The sequence below is a fragment of the Poecilia latipinna genome, unplaced genomic scaffold, assembly GCF_001443285.1.
Source record: "Poecilia latipinna isolate Pla-1442-1.1 unplaced genomic scaffold, P_latipinna-1.0 Scaffold23, whole genome shotgun sequence".
Classification (NCBI taxonomy): domain Eukaryota; kingdom Metazoa; phylum Chordata; class Actinopteri; order Cyprinodontiformes; family Poeciliidae; genus Poecilia; species Poecilia latipinna.
In genome coordinates, this window is record NW_015112639.1 from 491,276 (window position 1) to 516,500 (window position 25,225).

Consider the following 25,225-nt stretch of genomic DNA (forward strand, 5'->3'; position numbering starts at 1 on the left):
TTTTTCCTATTTAACAAAAATCAAGTCTTTCAGAAGATACTTCGTACTTCAAGGTTTCATATGATTAGTTTTAAATTAGTTTTAAACGATTGTTCTCAAAACAAGAGTGGAACAAAAACCATCCTTTGTCAGTTAGTGGTAGAGTCTCACTTTGTATATGCAAAGAAATTACAGAAGAATGCCGATATTGAAAGTTTGTGCGGAAAACAATGCAAAGAATCTTATTCACTGCGTCTTTGAAATAATTTTTATTTTTTACTTTTAAGTGAAAAATGAAGGGCTTTTTCCCTCTCCACTCCATTTGTCCTTCAGGCAGCACAAAGTGAATTGCCACTGGCCTCAGCAGGTTTGTGTATAGTGACAGAGAAAAAGAAGGTGGGAGAAACAAAGAAAAGTGGAAAAACAATATTTCCTTTAGAACCCTCAACATAGTTTTTCATTTTCAAATCTGTTAGGTGTCGCTGACTTTCGCTCTTTAGTACAAAACAACCACAGAAGAGTTCTGCTGTAACAACTGCTGTAGTACCAGAATGTGAGAGGGAGGTTACCTGAACCCAGATGAATAAGACATTTTCTAGATTGCTGCACTCTTTGTAAAAGGGTAACTGGCAAGCTTTCTTCCATTCGTTCGCATGCCACAAATTCCATCATGTCATTCTTTCCCAAACAAAGGATAAACCCAAAATGGATTTGTCTGTGAAAAAATTTGGTGCACCTGAAACCCCTGGTATTTGAATGCTATGTGCTTTCCTTTTACCGTGACTATAGATAGAGAATAAAGGTGGCTAAAACATCCCAACGCAGAAGAAGGCGGAGGATAGGCAGGTTGCAGGAATTACGCAGGCTTTATTTCTCAAGTCTGAACTAAACGAGAATGTGAGAAGAATAAACCAAGGAGGATGTACTGCCATGGGATATAATGCAGAACCACCTTCAAAAGCAACAATTGTCAGTAGTTTTATTCTACACGACTATATCAGACCCTCACATTGTTGTGGAGGAAATCGGGCCTAAAAAAGATCGGGTTTGGGGATATCAGAGGGACGGGGTCTCAGGAGTGGAGCCACCGGGGGCAGGAGGTCGCCATCCCCACCTGGGGAGGTTGACTCCTTGTGGCTGCATGCTGGCTTTTAGGCAGTCTGTACTGGCAGACAAAGGTTACTGGTCTGATGGGGTGTCTGTTACTGGGTGGGTTCGAGGTTCTGGGGGTGTGTTGCCCCTGAGCTGGGTTCCTGTAGGGCTTTGATTCTGGTGGGTATGTTGCCTGGATTTAGGGCCGGTGCTTGCGCTGGTTATAAGCCCTGGTTCCAAGCCCTGGCCTGGGGCCCTTGATGCCATGGTTGCCTTGGGGCATCTTAGGCTGGCCAGGTGAGGTGGTACATTGGAGGGGATGAGTTGAACTCAGCCTGGGTATCTTGAAAACAAAAAAAAGAACTGACCCACTTCTTTTTACAACATTGTTTCAGTGAGATAAGTTTCACAGGTAATTAATTCAGTACATCTCATTTAAGGTCTCATGATAGCAGTTAAACCGGATTATGTCTATTTTGTTGTGAATTTGCTGCTATGTTTGAAATAATTTTCTGTTGCTCAGAGTTCAAGCCAAGTCATTGCTGTCAGAAAAAAGGCCTCACATTTAACCAGAGGAGATGAAGGCAAAACAACCCAAATTCATCTCTCATCAACAATGGAGCTTAAGATTTGCATTTAGTCTATGATAATTTTAGTTTCCACAAAATGGGCAAAAGCATCTGCTTTGGTCTCACATTGTCTGTCCAAAGGGTATTATGAAGAAACTTTGCAAACTGAAGCAATGCTGCTATATTCCTTTTTGCAGAGGCCGTCTCCAAGCAAACCTCCAGGCTTTTTTTAATCATTGTGATATGAACTGTAACATTTAATGTAACTGAGCCCTGTAGTAACAGAGATCAAACCGTTTTTTTCCCCCCGTTTCTTTAAGCATTGAATGTGATGATCTTAGGAATACTTTGCCTCTTGGTGGGAGATTGGCAGATGGCTTAAATTTTCACCACTTATAAATAATTGTTTTCATCATAGAAATGCAGAACTTTGGACTTGGCCTTCCGACCCTTCCCAGATTGATGGGTAAAAATAGCTTTTTTGTCATCAATGATGATGTCTTTCTTCCCAGAGATTTTGTTAACACACCCACAGGTTCCACACATCCTGATGTTCCCTCCAGAATCCTGGAGCTTGTGGAATAATTGTGAAGCCCTGAAGCCTTTTCCCCTGCAACAGAATCACACAGTGAAGTTCTTAAAACCCCAGAAATCCTTATATTCTTATATCAGGCCATTCTGATGTAAATCAGTGATAAATTATTGCTGTTTGCTTTTGAGTTGACTGTTAAAAGAAGACAATTCAAAGCACATATACTCTTATAGGAAAAGGTTTGCTAAATAAATTGAACATGTTTCACAACTTCACCTGTGCTAATATTTGTGCAAATAAGGTAAAAGTAAAAAGTCAACATTTTTTTAGCTAAAATTTACCAGAAGTCATACCAGTCTGCATAATGCAAAAAAATAAATAAATAAAATAAATAAATAAAAAAACATCACAGCAGAACCTAAAGCCAAACTTTTGGCCTTTACTGTAAATGCCTGGGTATGCTCTAAGGTCATGCATCTGCCCTGTGATTCCTGAACACATATTTTTTTACAAGCGCTCACGCTCACCATCGGTGGCAGCATCTGCGTCTTAGTGTGTGACTCTGCAACGCTGAGACTAAAGCCCATCAGGCTGTGCTCACATGCAATTCAGATGAGCTCTGCAAATCCAGCATGAAATTAAATTTACGACTTGGGCCACAACACACACACAAACACGCATACACACACTCCTCTATGATGTCCCGATAACACAAGGCCCAAAGTGTGTGTGCGTGTGTGTGTGTGTGTGTGTGTGCGTGCGTGTTTGAGGTGCTGCGAACTAACAGTAGCAGTAAGTGACTGTGCAACTTGTGTGCATATTTTTTTCAGTTTCTATGATTCATATTAGCTTCAAAGGTGCAGTTTGTGACATCATAGAGGAGACATGATCCAGTTTAATGACAAGGTGAATTTTTACTGAAGATTTTTCCATGTGTGTTTATTTGTGTGTCTTCTACCTCCATAATTTCATCCTGGTTTGGAGATCGCTCTGCCCCGCCCTGCTCAATAATAGAGCATTGCCAACAATAACAACAACACTAATGGCTACCAGCTTTACACCACAGTCCCCACCACATCTATAACAGCTGCCACATAGACACGTATTCACGCACACACACACACGGACACACACACGCGCGTTTCAATCGAAACTAAGTCTGCCCCAATCATGTCAGCCCTAGCTCCCTCCATTTGCATAAAACAATTACCCTGGGCGGACTCAAGGTTCAATGTCGTCTAGACGACATGTTTCACTGTGGTGTCATCAAGCTGTGTGTGTTTGTGAATGTGCATGAGTGCGTAAGTGTGCGTGTGTGTGTGTGTGAGAAGAGGTGTAGTGGGGACACACTAGGCTGGTTGTAAATTAGCTGGGGTAAGGCTTCCCGGGCACTGGCCGCATCACATCACCCTGAGGCGTATGGGGCTTGGAAGGATTTATTCACATAGATAATGCACACATGTAAAAGAGAGAGAGTGCACTCTCTCTCTCTCACACACACACACACACACACACATACAGAAAGAACTGACTTCTAGAACTAATATTCATAGCAGGACAGAAAGGCGGAGAAACAGGGGGTGAATGAAAGTGTGTGTGTGTGTGTCTCTGTGTGTGTCAGTCTACATTTGTGTTTGTTGATCTCTCTTTTTTTTCCTCACTATCTCCCTCTCTGTCTACTAAGCTTTCACCACCCCATTATTTTCTGCTACTGAGCCTCGGCGATCAATACCAACAACTCGTCGGGCATCAGAGAGTAAGAGGTTGGCTCCTTTCTTCCCCTCCTCCCCTCTGACCAACAAGAGGCCATGCATAGAAAAAACAGAAAGAATAAGAGCCGAAACAGAGGACAAGAAACACTTTGCCTACTTGGCCATGAGCAGATCTGGGTTTGGAAATGTTGCCATTTAAGACCAATTAGGGAATGAAAACATTATGCAGTGTGTGTGTTTTAAATGCATGGAAAATATTGTAGATTTAAGTAAAGGAAGGTTAAAGTTTTGAAGAGCTCAGAAGAGCTCGCTAAAGATAAAAGAACATTTCCATTAAATTATGTTTTAGGCCAACCAGCACAACAACCTCTGTGTGGTGCTAAAGACCATTCAAATCAAGAAAAGATTTATGTTCAGTCTTTAATAAAAACTGGCATTCTGCTGCTGTCCAGTTTTGGTGAGTTTGTGTAAACTGCAGGCTCAGATTCCAGTTTTAGCTGACGTGAGCGGCGCCCGATGTGGTCAAGGTTCGACGTGTTGGATGGTCAGAGAAGGGATTCCTCCAATCTTAGTTTTACTGAAAGGTTAGTTTATTCCAATGGGACGTTGAAAGTCACTTTTTTTCTCCTTTCTTTATCTCCTTCCGCTGCTCGGTGCGAACTTCCGAAAATCCTCTTCACCACATTAATTTGCTGCATACACTGAAACAATTTTATGCAAGCGGCTATTTGCTGTAGTCAAGCATTTAAGTATAAATGTACCTAATAAAGTGGCCATTAAGTGTATGTGTTATAGCTTGAGATGTAAGAGTTGGTATAAAAATAAAGAAAAGTGGGAGGATGAGAAAGAGGAGGAGAAAGGCTGGGGTTGGGTAATTGTCCCTTGCAGTAGGGGTGGCAAAATGACAGGGGCATTGGATGACAAGCCCTTGCCCTCCTTACTCAAACAGAAGCACGCACACATGCACACACACCTACACACACACACACAGATGTACGCAGACATAAAACGGGATGAGACGGGGAAAAAAGAAAAATGCTAGGATGAGGGCAGCGGAGGGAGGGAAAGGCTGTGACATCCCAGACCCAGGCTAGAGGATTAATGATGAATATAAAAAAAGAGAAAAGAAAATCACACAAAGAAGGCAGAGAGAGAAAAAAACTCAACGGGGGAGCAAAAATAAAAACAAGACAGAATAAAGAAAGGAAAACAGAGGGGCTTTTTTGTCCCAGAAGGATGGATGAAGTGATTTTGCAAGTCAGCCCTCCTAGGGGTGCAGATCTATAGACGCACACACACATTCAAACACTCATTTCCAAAGAACACCCATCACTGTAGATGCATTTGAATGCAAATAGACAGATTAATGAAGACAACTGCTTTGTTTCGTCATCTCTTCTTTTGTCTTTATACACAACTGGTATCATATGCAGACGACACAGTCGCACACAAACACACACACACACAAACACACACACACACACGCACTCATACTTAAAACAGGCTTTTCCACATTCATACACAAACACATAGCTTTGTGAAACAGGGGATGCTTAATCAATGTCACAATTCAATCAATAGCCCAGTCCCATGTGATGGGGCTCTTGGCTCCATCCCTCCTCCTCTTCATCCACTCTTCCTCTTCTCTCTATTTCCTGTCGTCTCCCTTTTCCTCCGCTTCCCTATCACTTCCACCCCTCATCCCACTCAACAGTTCACCTTGCTCATGCCCTAATGTCGCTTAGAAGGGCAAGGCAGTATTGGTCAATACTGCTCCACATTCACCCCCTAGTTTCAAGACAAAAGGCTGTTTTATCCTATATTTTTATCATTTTGTATTGATTCAACGCACATCCTTTTCTCTATTATTTTAAAGTTGTTTTCCACACTATGAATTAATGCTGAATTGCATTTAATTTTTGTTCAACTGGATGTTTCATAAGCTTTATTTCCTTGAAATTCTCACTATATGATAAAACACTTGGCAAATTTATTTTGAAAACTGATTTACTAAGAAAAGGGTTCAAAAACAGCTCATGACAGAATGATGAAAGTTTTAGTCTGTTTTTATTTTAGAAAATATGACATTAAACTTTAATTTCTCTCTATCATATGGTGTTTGTGGTGTTATTTATTTCAATGATTCAAGAAATTAGTTACCATAAAAACCTTGACAACATGAAGGAATGAACTGTCTTCACTTTTCTCTCATTGTTTTGGTCGTTTCTCATCATTATAGGTGAAAATCTTTGCTTGTTTGTTTCATCTCTTTCTTCTCTACGATATTCCTGATGGACAAAGTCACAGTTTGTTTTTCCAACAGGACACCAAGAAACTTAAACTGCTCCGCTAGAGGCAAACACTGACCTCCAATCTACAGCAAACTTTCCACGTTTTTCCATCCAAGAACAATGACCACAGACCTTAAGGACCTCACTCCCATCCCATCACTTTAAACTCGACAGATACCCTCTTATTCAAGTTGTAGATCCTGTCCAGGAACACCAAAAAGCTTTTGACTTTATGTCAAGAATGCAGACACAACTCTTGGTTTGGTCCTTCAAGGACAGGATAGTTTTTGAAAGCACACACCACAAATTGTTCCTGGAAACGAGCCTTTTCCAGATCCACAAAACATGTTTAAGCGGACAACCAAACTGCCATGAGCCGCTTAAAAAAGATCTCCCCTCCTCCATCCCACAGAGGCTACTCCTCCTGATTCCAAAGTTCACCAGTCAGATGACGACTCCTTTCCGACACCTGAGAGCACACTTTTCCAAGAGAGCTCAGAACCGTGATCCGTCGATCGTTGAAATACGCCGTTCTTTCACTTTTCTTCAATCCCACTTCATATACAAGAAAAGAAATGAGTGAATGAGTTGCTCTGTGTGGCTTTTTGAGCTCCAACCAGGTGATAAATATATAATTTCCTGACCTATGGCACTCTTCAGTCAGTGATAAGTGCTATTTTTTCTTTCTGTTTGATGAATTTGCATTAGTTTACAGTGATGATAGAAAAGTAAGTACAGGAATTTTAAGTTTCATCAAAACACAACACAAATTCCTGCAAGTTATTAGGTGAAACCAAACTGCTTGTTTTTAGAGGTTTTCGTGGCAGTAGTGGCCTTGGTCTTGCAGTATGCAGACAGAAAATGGGCAGGGAGAGAAAGGAAGACTGTAACAAATGTCCTGAGGTTTGGAGTCAAACTCCGCCTGGCAGAGTCGAGGACCAATAACTTAAACTCCACCTGTACAACACGTAATGCTCCCAAACTGCAAAGGTTTATGAAAAACCAATTACACCCTGAAAATTTCAGATAAACACAAAATGCATAGAATTCAAGAATGCATTCGGAGACCTGCTTTCTTTTTTACCATGATGGTAATTATCATTAAATATTATCAGATGCAGATGTATAAAAGTATGTATAAAAGTTCAGTGAGGAATTATAATTTGAAAATATTTTTCTTTGGAAAAATAAAATGACGTTTTAATTCTCTGTGTTGTAGGAGACAGAGCTACGAAATAATTCCTTAGTTGAAGTATACACTGCATCATTAAATTACATTACCTTTCTTTTGCAATTTATCTGATTTTCCTTAAATGAAATGCAACACACACGTGTGTTGCAGGGCTCGTTGTAAATTACAACACTGACCTTAAAATACCTATTGAAAACGTTTTCTCTTTTCGGAAAGAATTGCTCTCAACCTGTTTGTTAGTGAATCATTTAAAATGAGTCTCATCATATCAGGTGGTCTCCAAGAAGTTCATCCCTTTTACACATGAAATGTTTTCCTATTTTTGATCAATCCTGAACTTTGTAGAAAGTCAATGAAAGCCTTCCTTTCAAAGATGTGTTAATTTTAATAACCTGAGCACAAAATCTTTATCTTCTCCTGTGCATGAGTTAAAATATCTCTGTAGTGTTAGCGCACTACTTGTGCATAAACACAGGAATAATAGCCAAATAAAAAGTACCCATCCAACTCACAGACATATGTGCACTGTATGTGCAGAGGTATGGCTTCATATCCCATGGCTGTAGACATGACAGTGCTGCCTCTCTCTGTCTTCTCCTGGGAAAGGCAGCTTCAGAGTCTTCACACACCCTCAGTCTATGTGCTGTGCACACAGGCACATCCTGCTCAACGATCAAACAGACTTCTTCCTGTGGTGTAGCGCGCCACCCCTGTTGGGACAAACTCCCCCTGGGTCACTGTGTGCATACATGCTGCACAGTATGGACACGACTACCAGAGCTTAGGCAGAATTGTTAGCAATAAAGCTATGTTATTAAAAATCCAATATTATGTGAGTCTAATATGATTGTAGCGTAATGCTGGCTTATGAGCATGTAAATGGTGCTGTGAGGGACTAGTTTACATTGCTGTTATTGTTTTCTGGGTTTAAATGACACAATATAATCTTTGCTTGTCCATCTAGAGTAAATCGCTTTCCTTTGTTCATAAAAAGACGATTTTCAATAAAAAAGTTTGGAGGTTATTGCTGCAGGATAGTGTATTGTCTACAAAGTTGACCAAGTTGACAGGCAGGTTGAAGGTAGTCTACTTTATTATAGAAATTTAATGAAAGTTATTTTTACCTGAAATGAATTAGAATTCAAATTTCTAATTGACTTGGTGATGCACCTGCATCTGAGCAGGTCTGCATGCTGAACCAGAGCCCAACTCACAATGTCTTCATGCAACCAAATAAAAACTAAAAGAGCCACTCTGTCCCTTATTGCTTATTTAAAACTGTGCATAAAGAGAATACTAAGGTCCAGAAAGGTAATCACTTGCTATAGCACATTTATATCTCATTCTATGCATTTATTTTATAGGTTTAATAAACACAACATAATGGATTACAAAGATTTCTTTCTGTTTTCCAATTCCATAACATATTTTTTTGTTTGTTTTTTTTAATACTGAATAACTTTGTTGGGGATGTCCTGCAGCTCACATGGTCACACTGCTTCCTGGATGTCTAATTTGTTGAGATGCATCATTCATCTGCCACATATGTACATGTGAGGTGACCAGTTCACCACTTATCTGTTCTTCTCAGTTTCTGGTGTCAGAATGGGCTTAACAGTTAAAAGGAAGACGGGCAGAGAGGTTTCCTGAGCGTCTGTGTGCACCATGTGACCCGTCAGTGGTTATGGCTCAAAATGTTTTTCTTTTGTTTTTTCCACATGCATGTATGGCTGCGTTTGCATGTGCATGTCTGTGTGCATGTCTCAAACACCAGATTTGATCTTTGCAAAGGCTAACATCTGTCGCCTGTCATTTTAGAAAGATTGATGACAGCTACCAGAATGGAGAAGTGAAAAGAAGGAGAAGGAACAGGGTGAGGAAGAGGAGGAGAGAGCAAGACCTGCTGGATAAAATAGACAGGTCACAGTCAGGTTTGTGATGGTGGATCAGATAATCTAGATGGATTGTGGACTGTGTAGGTAAAGTCAAGCAATGAGTTGCTTTGTTGGCTGTGGCAGAAATGTTGTAACTTAACCAATCTTATCTAATATTTACCACTAGGTTAACTTTAGACAGGAGGAGCACTGCTAATTAGATTGGCAGTTTGTTTGGTTTGTTTTCTGCATTTTAGCTCATCGTCTTTGTACGTTGTATTGTCATGGTCAGAGAACTCGGAGGTTTTGGTGAAGAAGTCGACTTCAGGTGGAACAAAGATTAATGAAAGACGGCCATGTGAGATTGTGGCCACTGTAAGTGGGACAAAGACAGAGATCCATTCTGATACTCTGTAGCGCAAAGAAGCAGGAAATGCAGCTTGGTAAACTGAAATACGTAGTCATAATGCAGCTTGACAAACTATTGGCTGTTGTTTAAAAGCAGCCAATCCAGGACCGCTTTCTAAGCTGACCGGCTGTACCCCCGAGAGCGAAGATAAGGAAGACTGCAGATGCTAACTTCTGCGGTAGTACTAAGACGACGTCTGCTGTGCATATTAATGCACATTACAGTACATTTGGTGTTATTTAAACCATTAAAATAGGTAGGTGTAAATATTTTTAGATGGGCTCCCAAGTATTTATGGGTTTTCATGGGCAGTTGTGATCCCTATCCATCATTCCAGAAGTATACTTTATTACAAATATCTTAGATATGCAGCATAAAAAAAAGTTAAAAAATCCGCAAGTGTCCAAATCATCATTGTGCTGGTGTGATGTGAACTAAGCTTAGGTTTTAAATAATTTAAAACCTTAATTTTGTTGTTTTTAATTATTGAACAATTGGAATGACTCCCTGGTTTCTTTTATTTTCAGTGACTTTAATATTTACTGCATACAGATTGACCAGCTGTCCGTGTCTTGTTGTTGTCAGGTTGTCTGCAGCATTAGTATGCTCCTCATGAAGATGTGAGCAACAAAGAAAAAGCTCCATTTACAACTTGATAATGCAATCATCTTTGGTTCTTTCTGTTTTTATTTGCCTCTCAGTGTGTCCGCAGGGACAAGTTCCTGACCGCTGTACACGCAGCTGGCTGAAATAAAAAAAAAAAAAGAAAAAAAAAAGTGGAAACCTAATTAACTTCAGAGTAGAGATATTATCCAAACAGACAGAGAGAGAAGCTACACTCATTTAAAGCCCAGGCAGCGTGGGTCATGCTCCATGAATTATTCAAGCTGGCCGCCAGTTTGCAGAGCGAGTTTTAAGTGGACAATGACCCTGTGCACACTCATTTAGCCTGCGCCTCGGCTAACAAGGCTAAGTATTCACTGACTCTCCACTATCCTCCACTAACAAGCTAATGGAATTTCAGTCAAGAGAATGCACTGAATGGCTTAACACGGGCACGCCTCGTTCTGGCCCTTTATACACACACATATCAATATTCAATTAGATCCGTGGGGTTTTTTTCAGCGTGGCCTTGTTAAGTAAAAAGTTGTGTAAAGGGAAAGCTTGCAAAGGCCAAAAGGCTAGTTCCAACCAGGCGTTGATGACTTAAATAGAGGTCTATACCTTTTTCTATAATTACAACCTCGGCTCAGAGAAAAAGAAGTGGTGTCGGAAAAACTGTATCAACTCTTAAAAGACAAGTATACTTCATAAGACTACATTATACAACAAAAGGAGGAAGGATGTCTTTTCAAAGTACCTTCTGTATTTGTGTATTTGGTCTTGTTCTCAACAAATACAATGGATTATTTATGAATGGCCCCAATATAAAAATGTATTTGTTAATCAAATTAATAGCTTCACACAACACTGAAACACTCCATAAAACTCCACTGCCTTTACTACACTGGCCATCTTAACACAGGCGATTACACACTGCACTGAGCTCATAATTGAGACTCTGGAGGGGTTGAGGAAGCTCAGATCACCATGAAAGCTGATCTGGGACAATTGGTATTAGTCTACCAATTTTTTTTTATCTACGATTTTTAATAATGTCATAAAATATCCTATGTCAAATATGATGGGATGTGTCACATAGATTATCTTTGCTTTCCAGTGCTACGTTGCATGTTTGCCTATTTTTACACAGTATTTAGTTGTGGATTTGACTGTTGAATGCTGTTTAGCAGTTGAAGGATTTTACAAGTTGAAATCTTGACAATAGAAGGAATCAGTTACAATGCAACTACTATTGATCTGTTGTTCAATTTAAACTCATATTACCAACCAGAATCTTTGAACTTTTAACCCTTTGATCTTACACCTTTTGTCATCGTTGTCAAAACTTCATGGTATTGTCTTACAATGCCTTATTAAGCATAAGCAATACAATCTAATAAATTATCTTTCCTGAGTGAGCTATACACCACCTGATCCCCTAAATCCTACCCGATTAGAAAGATTATAGAGTGGAGTGAAACTGAAAAATGATAACATTTGTGTTGCATGTTATTTACTTATAGGGTAGTCTTACATTTAGTTGTGACAGATCTGTAGAGAATATATGAATCCTGATGTCTTGTGCAGGAGGACTCCAGGTCAGGTAATGCTTTCTCTGAAACAATGGATTTCTAGGTGAGTATTTGATGATTTTTGTTTTTATCGACACGCACAAGGAAATGCTCAGACTTCGTACAGAAAACAGATGGACAATCTGACAAAGGATGCGCGTCATGCTTAAGGTTGGGAAGAAAGCCTCTGAATAACTGGATGTGCTTATCTGCCGACCAACCACTGAGAGTCATTCGTTCGCCTCAGTCAAAAGCAGCAGAGTGAGCTACGACTTAGTAACCATGCCAGCATTCTCACTTCATGTATTCAGTTGAAAGCGCAAATAGCTCTTCTGTATACATCTCTTACCAATGTCAATGGGTAAAGTAGTTATTACCAGCAATTACTGTCAGGGACTCTGATACTATGCACCTGCAAGTTTATGATAAGTGGCAAATGGCAAATGTCAGTATTGTGCTAGCAAAGTATTCATAAGAGGTTTGATGTCTTAAATGAAAGGCAGATTAAGTCTGGTGTTAGTAGAATTGTTGTGTTTTTGTCTTGATTTATAGGACTTGGTTAAAGTTTTGCCAATTGCAATGACTTTAACAGGAAAGCAGTGGATAGCATAATAATAATAATAATAATAATAATAATAATAATAATAATAAACTTTCAAAAGGTGGAAACACTGAAACCAAAGATAACTGTTAAGGGAATGTGTGATGTTTACTTTTTTGTAACCATGCACCTTGTGAAGGTAAAGAAAAATGGATACAACCACTATCAATTAGCTTGAATTGTTTTTCCAGCCGTTGCAGTGCCTTAATTTCAAAGTTCATTGAATGTCATCGGAAAAATCCTTGTAGTGTTTCATTGGGGGGAACGTCAGTTCAATTTTTTGTGGCAAACTAGTTGATGTGTTCAATTGAACATAAAAAAAAAAAAAAAACGGGACAAAGAAAGAGCAGGCTTAATTCCAATTGGCTATGAGAAACAAAAGCCCACTCAACCTTGTTGATAGAAATTGCACTTGAGAGCAGAGCTGGCGAGGGCTACAGTAAATACTGATTAATTTGAATTCCTAATGAATAGGCTCTGAGCCTGAGAGAAGGAAAGGTATTGAAGGAATGTGACATGTATTCTTGATAGAGTTAAAAAAAAAACAACAAATGCATGAATAAAGGAGGGTGAAGAGGGGAATAATTAATTAGTTTGCCAGACTGAAGTGTGCATTCAAACTGAAGGGCATGCTGACAAGACTTGCTCACACAAATGCTCAAGAAGGACAAAATGTGCTACAAAAGTTAAGCAGAAATCAGAGTCCAAGGTCTATGAGATCTGTGTGAAGCAGCGTCCCTTAAATCATAAGGGACCTTTTACCCAAAAAGGTTGTTGGCAATGTTCATCAGGTTCACCATGCACAAGTAGAAGCTCTTAGTTCAGAGGACACAGATTAAAACTAAATGATTTCATGTTTACAACACCTATAAGTTCTGAGCTAAATGCATAGCTGCCAAACTTCCTCTAGTGAGTCTTTATCAAAAAGCTGGTAGATGCTGATCAATGGCATTCACAGATAGGAATTTTAGGGTTCCGCTTTTACAGAAAACAATCCTTAATAATAATAATAATAATAATAATAATCAATTTAATTTGTACCGCACTTTTCATTAGAAAAAATCTCAAAGTGCTACACAGTGCAACCAAAATCATAGATAAAATCAACATCATAAAAATCATGTGGAGGCAGAATAGGCTTGCTTAAATAAGCCTATTGCTTGTCCATTAACCTGACCTAAAATTTGTGTGAGACCAAAAACAGGCACTGAAATATCCTCATTTTAACGCTTTTATCTGTTTGTTACTCGACCAAAGTGGCACAAAAACTAAAACTGCAAAGCAGCAAATCAAACAGCATTCATAGACAATGTGTCCATCATGAAGGTAAGGAATTTCTCCAGTAAAAAGCCCTGGATTAGCCCTGAAATAAAGGCTCTTCTAAATAAAGTATAACTGGATCAGGACAGAAAATTATGGATGGAAAGAACATCTACAGAAAGAAAATGGAGGTTCAGTTGTCGCATAGCAACATCAGTCGGGTTTAGAAGAACCCAAAGACAATTCCAGACCACAAACCAAGCCCCAGGCTGTAAAAGACCTATGGGTCAACAACTTCAACCAGTTCTTTAACAGGTGTGACCACTAACCACCAGAATGTTTTCCGTTCTGGAAAGAAAATGATGAACGATGTTTGTGGTGTAATTTCAGCTAAGTTACATGTACAGCACAATTATCAGAATGAAAAAGAGGACAGATACGTGTAACATCCTCATCACAACAACGTCTTGCTCCCACAATTAAATCTTTGGAGATTGAGGCACTTACTAAAATAACAGGAGATGGTGGTAATGGTGGGAGAGCTGAAAATGTGCAGATATACAAGATAAGTGACCAAAAGACAAAGTAGGAGAAGGAAGACAGAGATGGTTTGGACATGTGCAGAGGAGGGAATGTGACTATATTAGATTATGGATGTTAAATATGGAGCTTCCAGGGAGGAGGAAACTAGAAAGACCTCACAGAAGGTATATGGATATTGTGAAGTAAACTGTGCAGAAGGACAGTGTGACAGATGTGGATGTTAAGGATAGCAGATGTGAATTTGGGGAGATGGATTTGTTACCGAGACTTTATCAGAAAATATGAACCCTTAACTGAAGACTTTTTTGTGCAACTCATTTTTGCTTAGCACTTTAGCAGTAAACCAAAAGCCCCGCGCAAAGAAAGTGGTGACAAATGTCTTTATGTTATTTGGTGACGACCCTTTGAAATGACAGTTTTTTAGAGTGTGTTTACCATTTGACGGAATGAAATTTAAAACCCTTTTCACTTCATGTGCAAGACTGTCCGCTGTGTGCTACGTTTGTCTTTTTGTGTCGAAACAAACCTTGATGCGGCATCTTTTGTCTTCAAGAAGCCAAGACAAAGGAAAAAAAACACGAGATGTGTGCTGTGCTCGTCTCCCAGGTGGAAAAAAAAAAGAAGAAGAGAGAAGAAAAATAAAAGGTAATAGAGAAACGTTATGCAAATGGGTTTTATAAGTCAAGTCGGGCATGTTGTCTTGACACTCTCTATATTTAAAACAGGTCACCTTAACCCCACCCCCACCCGTCTCAATGACAGACACAGAGTGAGACTGCACTGACATCTGTATCTTGCGCTGTTGCATGGACACCAGCACATATAAAAAATGAAAGGCACAACCGGATCTTATTTGCATATTCACACTCGCGCACACACACACATCGCATGCACGATGCACTCACAGGGACATACACAGCACGACAATAGCCGTGATATATGTATATATGTAAAGCTGGCCAGCCCCATTCTCTGTAGGCCAGGACCCAATCATTCCAGCGCGCTGAGCTGAGAGACAGGCAGTCAGCCACTCAGCCCAGCAACAGAGGTGACAGCAGAGAATACCTGACCTCAGTTCATTCACCCATCCCTCCAACCCGTCCCTCCCCTCCAGCACACGCTGGCCCCATCACATTCTTTTACTCCTCCATATTCAACAACAGCGACATGCATGCGTATGTACAAGCACTGATTTTATGAAGCCATCGAGTGGCCATGAAGAATGACTGCTGCCTATTTACACCTCCCTGGCCCCTGCAGGCCTTCAGGCACCCCCTATTTACATCCTTCACTCCGAAACCTCGATTTTCATAATTTTCATCACTTCATTTGCCCCCTTCTCCCTGCTCCCCCGCTTCCTGTCTTTCCTCTCTGTTGCCTTGACCCAGATACCAGTAAAGACTAATGTCACTTCTCCTGGCCTGAGCAGGACCACTCATATCTTGCCACCATTACCCCTCCATATTGACATCTTTCCACCCCTTTATTTTCTTATCACACTCTCTCCCTCTAACTGTCCATAAAATATGCCTTGGTGTTATCGCTTCCCCCACGCAGGAGAATAATGAAAGGCAGTGGCATGACAGATTGGACATAGATGAGATTGCCGCTGTGACGATATGCACGGCTCGCCTTGGCCCCTTCTTTGCATGTGAAATGGAAAAAAGAGGGCAGGGTGTGTAGGTGTGGGAGGTGCAGGAGGGGATGTTGGGTGCAAGAGTGTAAGCCTGGGGGGTGGAAGGGTGCAAGTGGGACATTTGATGCCAACGCATGAGGAATCTGTTTCACATTAAACAGAAGTAACTATGCATGCGTACAGGTCAGTTATTTGATGTAGAGTCATTACTGGTGTGTATAAACTACTTCGAAGTGACTGGCAGCTGGACGGAGGATGAGATTAGGTAGATTACAGCTGGCGAGCTTGGGCAAGAGCACCGAACATGCTGCCAAGATGGCCGCAGCAGCGTGGCGGCATCCTGCCAGCAGGCAACATGTAGGCACCTGTGACTGCCACAGGCGGACACCGAGCTTTGCCGTGGTGCCAACAACTGCTGCTACAGCAGGAGGAGGGTGGGGGTTAACAGGGGCGGGGAGAGGAAAGGCTGTTCTGAGGGAAAGAGCCTCGTGTTAAACTATTGAAATGCTCCTCAATGGGGGAGTGTAATTAAAGAGAGTGTGATCGGTTTTGTTCAGAGCATAAAATCAAATTTTGTTTCAGTGAAATATCAAACTAGTTTTTTGTGTGCTATTTACCTTAACCTACATCAAGTTTAATGTATTATGTATTGGTGTCCTCACTGTTCCATGTATATTTTTTATGCAATGCATTGAAACATCTTTAGCTACTGGAATTTTCTGACCCTTTGCTTCTAAACAGTCAGAGTTTCCGATAGCCCATTAAAGTTTTCTTGATCAGGATTTCCAAAAGTCTTTCCAAGCTTTTCTTCCTTCATTACCTTTATTTGTCCAGCTAAGTTAACCATTACCATGAATAACAACCTGTAAAAGTTCAACACTATCACAGTACTTACACAAAAATGTTAATCAAAATTGGATGCGTTACTGTTGCTTTTTCAAACTCCTCCTAGGTGGAGGGTGGGTCTCCTTTAGTTTCCCCACTTTGCTTGTCTGTGTTTTTCACAACTGGAATATCTTCTAAACAAACAATGTGATCTTTTGATTACCAGAAATGCGGAGTATCTGGGGAAGGAATATTGTAGCATTCAGCCTCCTTCACAATTATCGGCACCCTCAAAAATCCAATACTCTACTAGGCAGTTTCATCTTCTAGCTTTGAAACATTTTCTGTGTTTTTTTTTAACAGTTACTCATGCAGATATATATATATATATATATATATATATATATATATATATATATATTTTTTTTTTTTTTTTTACTTATCTTACTATTTCTTCTCACTAAAAGTGGTACTAAGACCAATTTAACCTCTTCTTTAGCCTTTTTTGTATTGGATCTCTGTTATTTTAAACTTCTTAAATTTAGCTAACTGTAGCTAACGGGAAGCTTAGAGAAACAAGTATTCCTTTTTTGAAATTTCTTGACAAATGATACAAAGCTGCTGTACTGTAACTGCATGATATCTTGTCAAACCCAATTTTCAGAGAGGCTAAGAGAATCCCTGTACCTCAAATCATATTTATGCTCCAGGAAAGCAATAAGGTGATAACTAATAAGAAGTTTTCAAGTGTTCCGATCAACTTGAAAAGATGAAATGACAAAAATTGCAAAAAAATAAATAAAAAATTTTCAATAGCATCTCTGGAAAAAAAAAAAAGACAAAAAAAGAAAAAAGAAGGAACCTCAACTTGATGTTACAACTAGATCCAGGTCATAACAAAAACAGGAGACCATGCTGTGGTTAAGGTGCAGAGAAAGGATTATTTATTAACAAAAACTACAGTGGATTGTGAATGTCAGTGCGATATGCAAGTGCTTAGATGTGTTGCATGAATGCATACTGAAGTGTTGAGCTGAAAACACAAAGTCAAGCATTGAGGCCTGGCAGCAGAGCACCACATTCATCAGGAGGCAGAGTGAACGTCGAAGGTGGAGACGGTCAGGTTTAAATATTCTGTGCTCCCAATGAACAGATCAGCCACACATGTAAAGAGGAAGAGCACAAACAGACACCAGAAACACCTGCAGCCCAGCTCATAAGGCCCAGGGCTGCAACACTGGACTTCTCTCTCAGATTTCTCTCTGAGATTCTGCTTCTCCACAAAGGTAAAATACCAGGTGCCGCGGCCTTCTAAGTTCCAAAACCAAAACTTTCCAATAAAGGCCCTGGATGGTAACAGGTGGATTGGTTCTTGCACACACTTCCAACTTGACTGTTTGAAAAAAATACATACACTTTATTTCTTGAAAAAAAAATATGGACAAAACAATTACTAAAAAATGTCCAACAACTTAATTGAAACAAAAGTTAGTAATCTGATGTTTCAAGTTCAAAAAGTAGTAAAAAAAAAAAAAAAAAAAAATTTACAACAACTTTCCTTGGTCACATCGAACATTTGCCAAACAAAAGCACACCCACCAAGCACCCAGTGTGTTCTTAATCACTTAAATTAATGGGAGGGTCTAAAGGTTGTCAATCTAAACAATTCCAAATATAAAAATTAATTACAGACTTAAGTATATTCTTACTGCCCAAAGAAAAACTACATTGATATAAAGTACAATTTACATAAATGACCACAACACAACAGCTACTAAATTTGGAATGCATGTACCTTTTTGACCCTTTACTAATTTGCAAACAGAGGAAATTTGTTTTAAAGATGTTTTTCTTATTAAAATAAAGTCAATAAATCCTGGTTTTATAATTTATAGAATTTTTCCTGAACAATGAAGAAATGTTCCATCAATTAAGATGAGTAATGTTAGGTTTTATTACTATATGATCCCTTGAGTTCAGCCATAGTCTAAAAGTTTCAAAATGAAAACCCAAAGACTAAGAGTGGAATTAGCTGGAAATTCTTCAGAGCAAAATACTAAATAATTATCTAGCCAAAAAAAAAAAAAAAAAAAAAAAGAAAAAAATCAGCAGCCTTGCGATATTGTGACGATGTAAAGGTGGTACAAACAAACTGAGCAGAACTGGAAGAGAGAGGAGGTGGAGAAGAAGGGCAATAAAATGTGGTGTTTTTGGCAGCACAGTCTGAACCGTGTTGCAGCTAAGCTGAAAGCGAAACTGACATGACCCAGAGTGAAGCAGGTAAACAGGCCCAACCTGCTTTGCCTGGGGTGACCATCTGGTCCTGTCTCATGGCGCACCAGCCTGCAGGATTGACACACATGCACACACACACACGCACACACACACACACAGAGCAATACTCACAAATACACAGGTGTACCTGGTGTCCCCGCTCTGTTCGCCTCTGCTTTTTGCTTTCGTCTCTCAAAAGATGACATGCTTTGGCTTCAAGCAACGGGAAGCATCAGGTAAGGGAACAAGGAAAGCAAGCATATACACACAAACACACACGCATCCACGCAGACACCAGCAACATATGGCGACTAGGCACAGTGTTGTAGTCCTTAAGTGGTGTTAACTTGACCCAAGGCAAGAAAGACTGAGATGGGAAGAAGGGAAGACAAATGGATCAAGAGGGAAGGAGCTGGTTAAAACTGTGGCAAATTCATGTAACAGATACCTGCAGCCATCTCTGACACAAACACACACACACATTTTTTTTTTAAGCAAACCGACTTTCGTTTATTCTACAAAAAAAGCCTTCACAGTGTCGGGTTTTCATTTAAAACAACCTATCATCTTCACAAGTGTGCTCAAAAAAAAAAACTCTAATTAAAATTTATTCTGCCGCCATCAGCGACTTGTTCATTATGCAGAAACAAAGGCAGGCTCTTTGAATGAGAGCAGAAGAAAGGCTTTTCTGCTGTTACGTCTTTGGCCTTTGCCAGGGACATCATGTATTGTAATGTTTCACACAAGATAAAATATTCATAAAAATGAAGGGAGCAAAGTTCCAGCAAAGGCAGGGGGCAGCAAGGAAAGAAAGTGGGGATGTAGGGGAGGTGGTGTTAATGAATATGAGTAATCAAGTTTGCTATCTCCTCCTTTTTATTGAAAATCCTTTTTTTAAGTTAATTAGAAACTATTACTATTCTAATTGGCTGAGACTTCCTCGATCAGTTCAGTAGCACCATTATGGAGCGATTAAAGACTCACCGAGACGGAGGCAGAAAAAAAGCTTAATCTATCAATCAATTAGGATCTTTAAGGAAAATTAGATTTGCTTTGTTATCATGGTTGATCTTGTCTTTGGTTCAGCTGCTATGCTTTAATTTTCATCCTTTCATTTTTTTTTTTAACACCATTAGCCAAATCTGTAAATCCTTCAATATTCACTTGAGTTGTGACTATTAAGGAGAATGTGTTCCTTTGTATAAAGGAGCAATTCACCAGTTTATCTTGAACATGTTCTTATTTGAATGTCTTAAATTGCATAGTAAATTTTGTGAATTAGTATGTTGTATTTCTGAGGAAAACATCTATGCTCTATTGCTCCTAGGCTTGTTAGTTAAAGCACCTGTCATAATATAATTCTAATCCATTCAAAGCAATGAAGAGTTCTTATAATCTAAAACAAACGAAGGCTCTTTGCCCAGTCAAGAGAGAAAGAAAAAATACAAGAGCAACAAAATGAGCATAGATGTTGCAGATGTTGTCACTGCATGTAGAAACTTCCAATTATATGCAAGGTTTACATCAGGGGTGGCCAAGTCCAGTCCTCGAGAGCCACCATCCTGCAAGTTTCAGATGCATCCCTGCTTCAACACACCTGAATCAAATGACTGGCTCGTTATCAGGCCTCTGTAGAGCTGATCCCGGTCTGTTGGAGTAAGGATACTTCTAAAACTTGCAGGGTGGTGGCTCTCGAGGACTGGACTTGGCCACCCCTGGTTTACATAATCAAGTCATATAAGGTTCCTACTTTTCTCATCTGTGATCATTTCTGACCAGTCACAGGCCTGGAGGTACAAGTGGTCAGAAGGCCCTCGTTTTTTAAAACCCTATATCAAGTAATTGTTTAAGAACCATAACATATAACGGGGAAATCAAGCACAAAACGAATCAAAGGTACTGAAGAGGAGAAAGCGGCTAAAATGATAAATAGGGAGAGAAAAAAGAAAGGACACAAAGTGACTGCACAGAAACAGAGAAGCAACACAAGAAAGAGCATTTCATTCCACGTGCAAATCAAGCAAAACCCAAGAGATAAAACGAGCCCAAAATATCCAAAAGGCTTCAGAAACAGAACACAAAGGCATCGAGACACCCGGAGAAACTGCACATAAAATGCAATGAGAAGCAGAGGGTCGGCCTCAAAGGGACAGGCTGGGTTTGCTCAGAGATTCAAATCACACCTGGTGGGAGACTTTTGATTCATCAGGTTAATTCTCAAACTGCGAGTCTAAATCTGGCACATTTATATGACAGATTGAAATGTTCATGTACATTTATTTGCATTGTTCCTTTTAAATAAGTAAAGACACATCAAAATAAAGGGTTGTAATTTCTAAACGTTTTTTGATTAAGGATTTATTTTTCTCATAATATGTGCACAATGAGCCAATTTCAGTTGAAACAAGAAATAATTTTACTCGTTATTTTAATAGTTCCATATCTGATTTACTGAAATAATGAGCAAAACAGACCCAGTGTACCGGTACAGTTGCTCCATCGCGTCATCCTTCTCAGCAACTGCTTCTTCCTTAAGACAGAAAAGATATTCGGTAAAGGCAATGAAGTATTACACGGAGGTCAAAAAAGTATCAGATTAGAAGAAGTTGGTGTTGAGTTTGTGTTCACTATCGGGTCAAACGTGGACTTAAGCTGAAGTGCGGCAACTTCCTCTCTTCATACACATTCAGAACAGATTGAGCGAGAGATAGAGTTTAAAGGCAGAGGTGAGGGAAAGAATCACAATGATTTCAGCAGTAATTTCTCAGCCCAGTGGAATTACAGCAAGCTCGATCAGCGGCGGCAGCGGCAGAATCTGTAATTATCCCCTGGATTCAATAAATGCGAGAAGGAACAAAGAACGAGGAAAAACAGTTTACTGGTTGGTAAAGCGGTTCAGTGAATTGGCCCTACACTGGTACAGGATAAGACGGAAGATAATAGCTTCATCTGCTTTTTTCTTTTTTGTCTACCTGAAGAGCAACTTCACAGGGGTGCCACAGTGTTTGGAGGCAGAATCGATAACACTATCAAAGGGCAGAATCTCCACCTTAATGAAAGGAAAGAAAATACTGCAGGCAACAGGCACCGAAAGACCACGAGAGATCTCTGTGTATCAGCACGCCCAAGACTAAATATGAAATCAATTCATTACACCCGTTATTCCCTTCTCAAACACAGTCCGGTGCTGAGATAACAAATTTATCTCCCACCTCCTTTATTTTCCTACTTCTTTAAGTCTTTCTCTCTCTTTTTTCTTTTTTTTTTTCCCCCCCAGCCTCCATCACAATTAATGAATTGAAGCAGTGGACACTTTCCAGTAACGGAAACAGCATAAATAGATTAAATTGCAGAGGAGATTATAATTTATCATTTCTTTATTAAAAAGTAATGCAGGCGAATTAACTTTGAATTAAATTCTATTTGCATGGCATTACAGGAATCATCTGTGTAAATGGCTTAAAATCCCAAATGGGACATTGCTCCCTCCAACTGTATAATTGTAGAGAAAGAAACTTTTTTTTTTTCTCCATTGCTTTCTCCAGGAAATTAATAAAATTCCAGAAAGTAGTCCGAAACTGCTTGAGCGGTGCGAGATGTGTGACTTTATTCACTTTGTCAAGGCGTTTCTTTACACTGTTCAAGAATTAACATGGAGTTTTATGTGAAGGTTCTAATAAAAAAGTTGTTTATTTTGTGGATTTGAAGTTTTACTGACTATATATGACTAATGTTATGACTAATATTATTTTGTAAATACTGCTGCTGTATGTAGCTATAAGTTTATTTCAATATTAGCATTTTTTAATCTTGCACTAAAAATGAAATGGTAAAATTAGCATGACTTTACCGCATATTTTAAATTGTAAATTTTGTGTTGTGCAAAATTAACTACGCCAAAGCTGAATGCAACAGAACATAAAAGAGAAAGTATATTTTTATGAAAACGGTAAGTTGTTGATATGTTACTTTTTACTTTCTCCAAACATTTTGCATAAAAAGTATGTAAGATTTGTGGAATTTTGTCTGTTTGAAACATGTTTTCTCTCTGGATTAAAACATTTGCACGTCTACTTATAAGGGAAGCGACATTATTAGTGTGGTTGACCAAAACCCTGGCTAAGTGATGAGAAGTAGGACTTTTAGTTCCTGCCATTGATAGTTAATGCACAACTGCCTAATACATTTTCCACAGCTGGTCAGAACTGGAACAGCAATCACAGCATCTTCCTCAATGCTGCCAGAATTTTTGTGTTTTGAAATATCTAGTTTGTCCAAGTTAAAGCTCTCAGAAATTAATTCTCCTCATGCATACCTCCTCACTCGTCTTTAGCTTTTGAACCAACATTCTAACTAGAGATAATTGCCATTTCATAATAAAAATCTGCTCAAAATGACTTAAGATAGTTTTAATTACATTTTAAATGCTTCATAAATAATTTAAAACCTTCCAAGGTGTATACTGAGCACATGCTGAACCACTCCAACTGATGGTTTCCATTGCAGAGGAGCAGCATCTCTCCTCCAAGCTCCTCACAACCATACAGAAGATGTTATTTTGTTCCACTTTTCTCATGGATCTCACTCTTTGGTCAATATTCCTATTCCATCACCAAAGATGAGAGTTGGGACATGGATGGACCAGAAAAGTGAGAGGTAAATAAGATAAGGAGGTAATCTCACTTACCTCCTTATTGTCATGAGATGTGGTTTGTGGTGGTGAGGGAGAACGCTGATGACCCAGGTTGTGATGACGATGTTGAATTTAATAATGAATGTGGCTCAAAACAGTCCAGATCAGGCGGCACGGCAGAGACAATAGCACACAGCTAACTACCGGTAGCGACTGAAAAACTGAGGACTGAATAAGAGAGCTAACCAACACAGGACTTTACAGTAAGACTGTGATGGCAGGCTGGCAGACAGATGACAAATGACATACGACGAGGATCTGATGAGGAACACAGACAACAGGTGGGACTAAATACACAGGGAGGGTAATCAAGGAATGAGACACACCTGGGAAGCAATCAACAGGGAAGACGCAGAAACAACAGAGACTCAGGACAGAAACTGAACACAGAAAAACCTTAAAATAAATACACAGAAACACGGATCATGAGACTTATTTTTGAAGGGCTGAAGGAGTCTGGTGTTTCTCCAGCAGCCATTGGGCGAGAGGAGGCACACATCCTGTAAAGGTCTCCAGTGCATCAAAGCGAAACACAGAACAAACAATCAGACACCCACCTGACTACAGAGTTCATCCAAAATAATTACTCTTTTGAGGATTTCTTGGTTTTATTTATGACTTCTTCATGTCTCAACATTTGTTGATAGTAAATTGGTCCAACATTTTTATTTTTTATTTTGCCTTACTCCAGGAGTTTAAAATGATCTCACCTTAACGTCAACATTTTCTCAACACCATTTTGACCCATGCCGGTGGTTCTCAGTCTCTAATAAATCTTGATGTGGCATGGCGTCCAGCATCATTAAGTTTTCTTGTGACACATTTTAATGAAATGGCTTAAAAGCAAGTGGGGAGTAAGAGACCAAGAAAGAGAAAGAAAAAAAAAACGAGGCAGACATTGATGAACAATTTGATTGGCACATGACTCGTGGGACATACCAAATGAGTTGAGGCCCATGGGACACGGTAGAGATCTGATTAGCTGGGCATGGTGAAAAATAGAGTGTACCACAACTAATTCAAGGCAGAATGAAGAGAAATTGAAAAATTGCCCAAGCCTCATTCTCCTCATTGCAGTTTTTATTGAAATTCAATACATCTCAGCAAACGTCTCCTTGCCTTTCTGCCAATCTTTGTTTTTTTTTGTTTTTTGTTTTACAGTCGAAACAAACACACACACACACACACTGGATTTGGTTCATGAAATACACAAATTTGCCATTATAAATACACAGATCTGTGCACGCACGTGCACACACACACACACACACACACACTGAGGGCTTTTATTTTCTCCAATGGAGTATGTTTTCAGTTCAATCATTACTCTTTGATACTGAGCCATTTTGCTCATGCTCAAGGCCATGTACTGAAGATGTGGAAGAGAAGAGTGGAGGGAAGGCGCGCGCACACACACACACACACACACACACACACACACACACAGAGCTTGAACATCCACTGACAGTGATTGGCTCCGATGTTTTTGGTGTTAAGGCGGTGGTGCAATATTCTCCAACACAGTGTCAGAGTAGAGCCCAGCTGTGGTGACTATTGATATGGCTGGCA

General features: G+C 39.5%; 1 long non-coding RNA gene across 1 annotated transcript; it reads right to left on the reverse strand.

Moving 5' to 3' along the window:
- LOC106950084 (uncharacterized) lies at window positions 1-24,836 on the reverse strand. The gene is made up of 3 exons (XR_001425528.1): window positions 24,089-24,836; window positions 15,472-15,475; window positions 1-2,250 (listed from the first exon to the last, which is right to left on the reverse strand). It is a non-coding gene; the product is annotated as an uncharacterized LOC106950084 (long non-coding RNA).
- Between the last annotated feature and the right edge of the window lie 389 nt (window positions 24,837-25,225).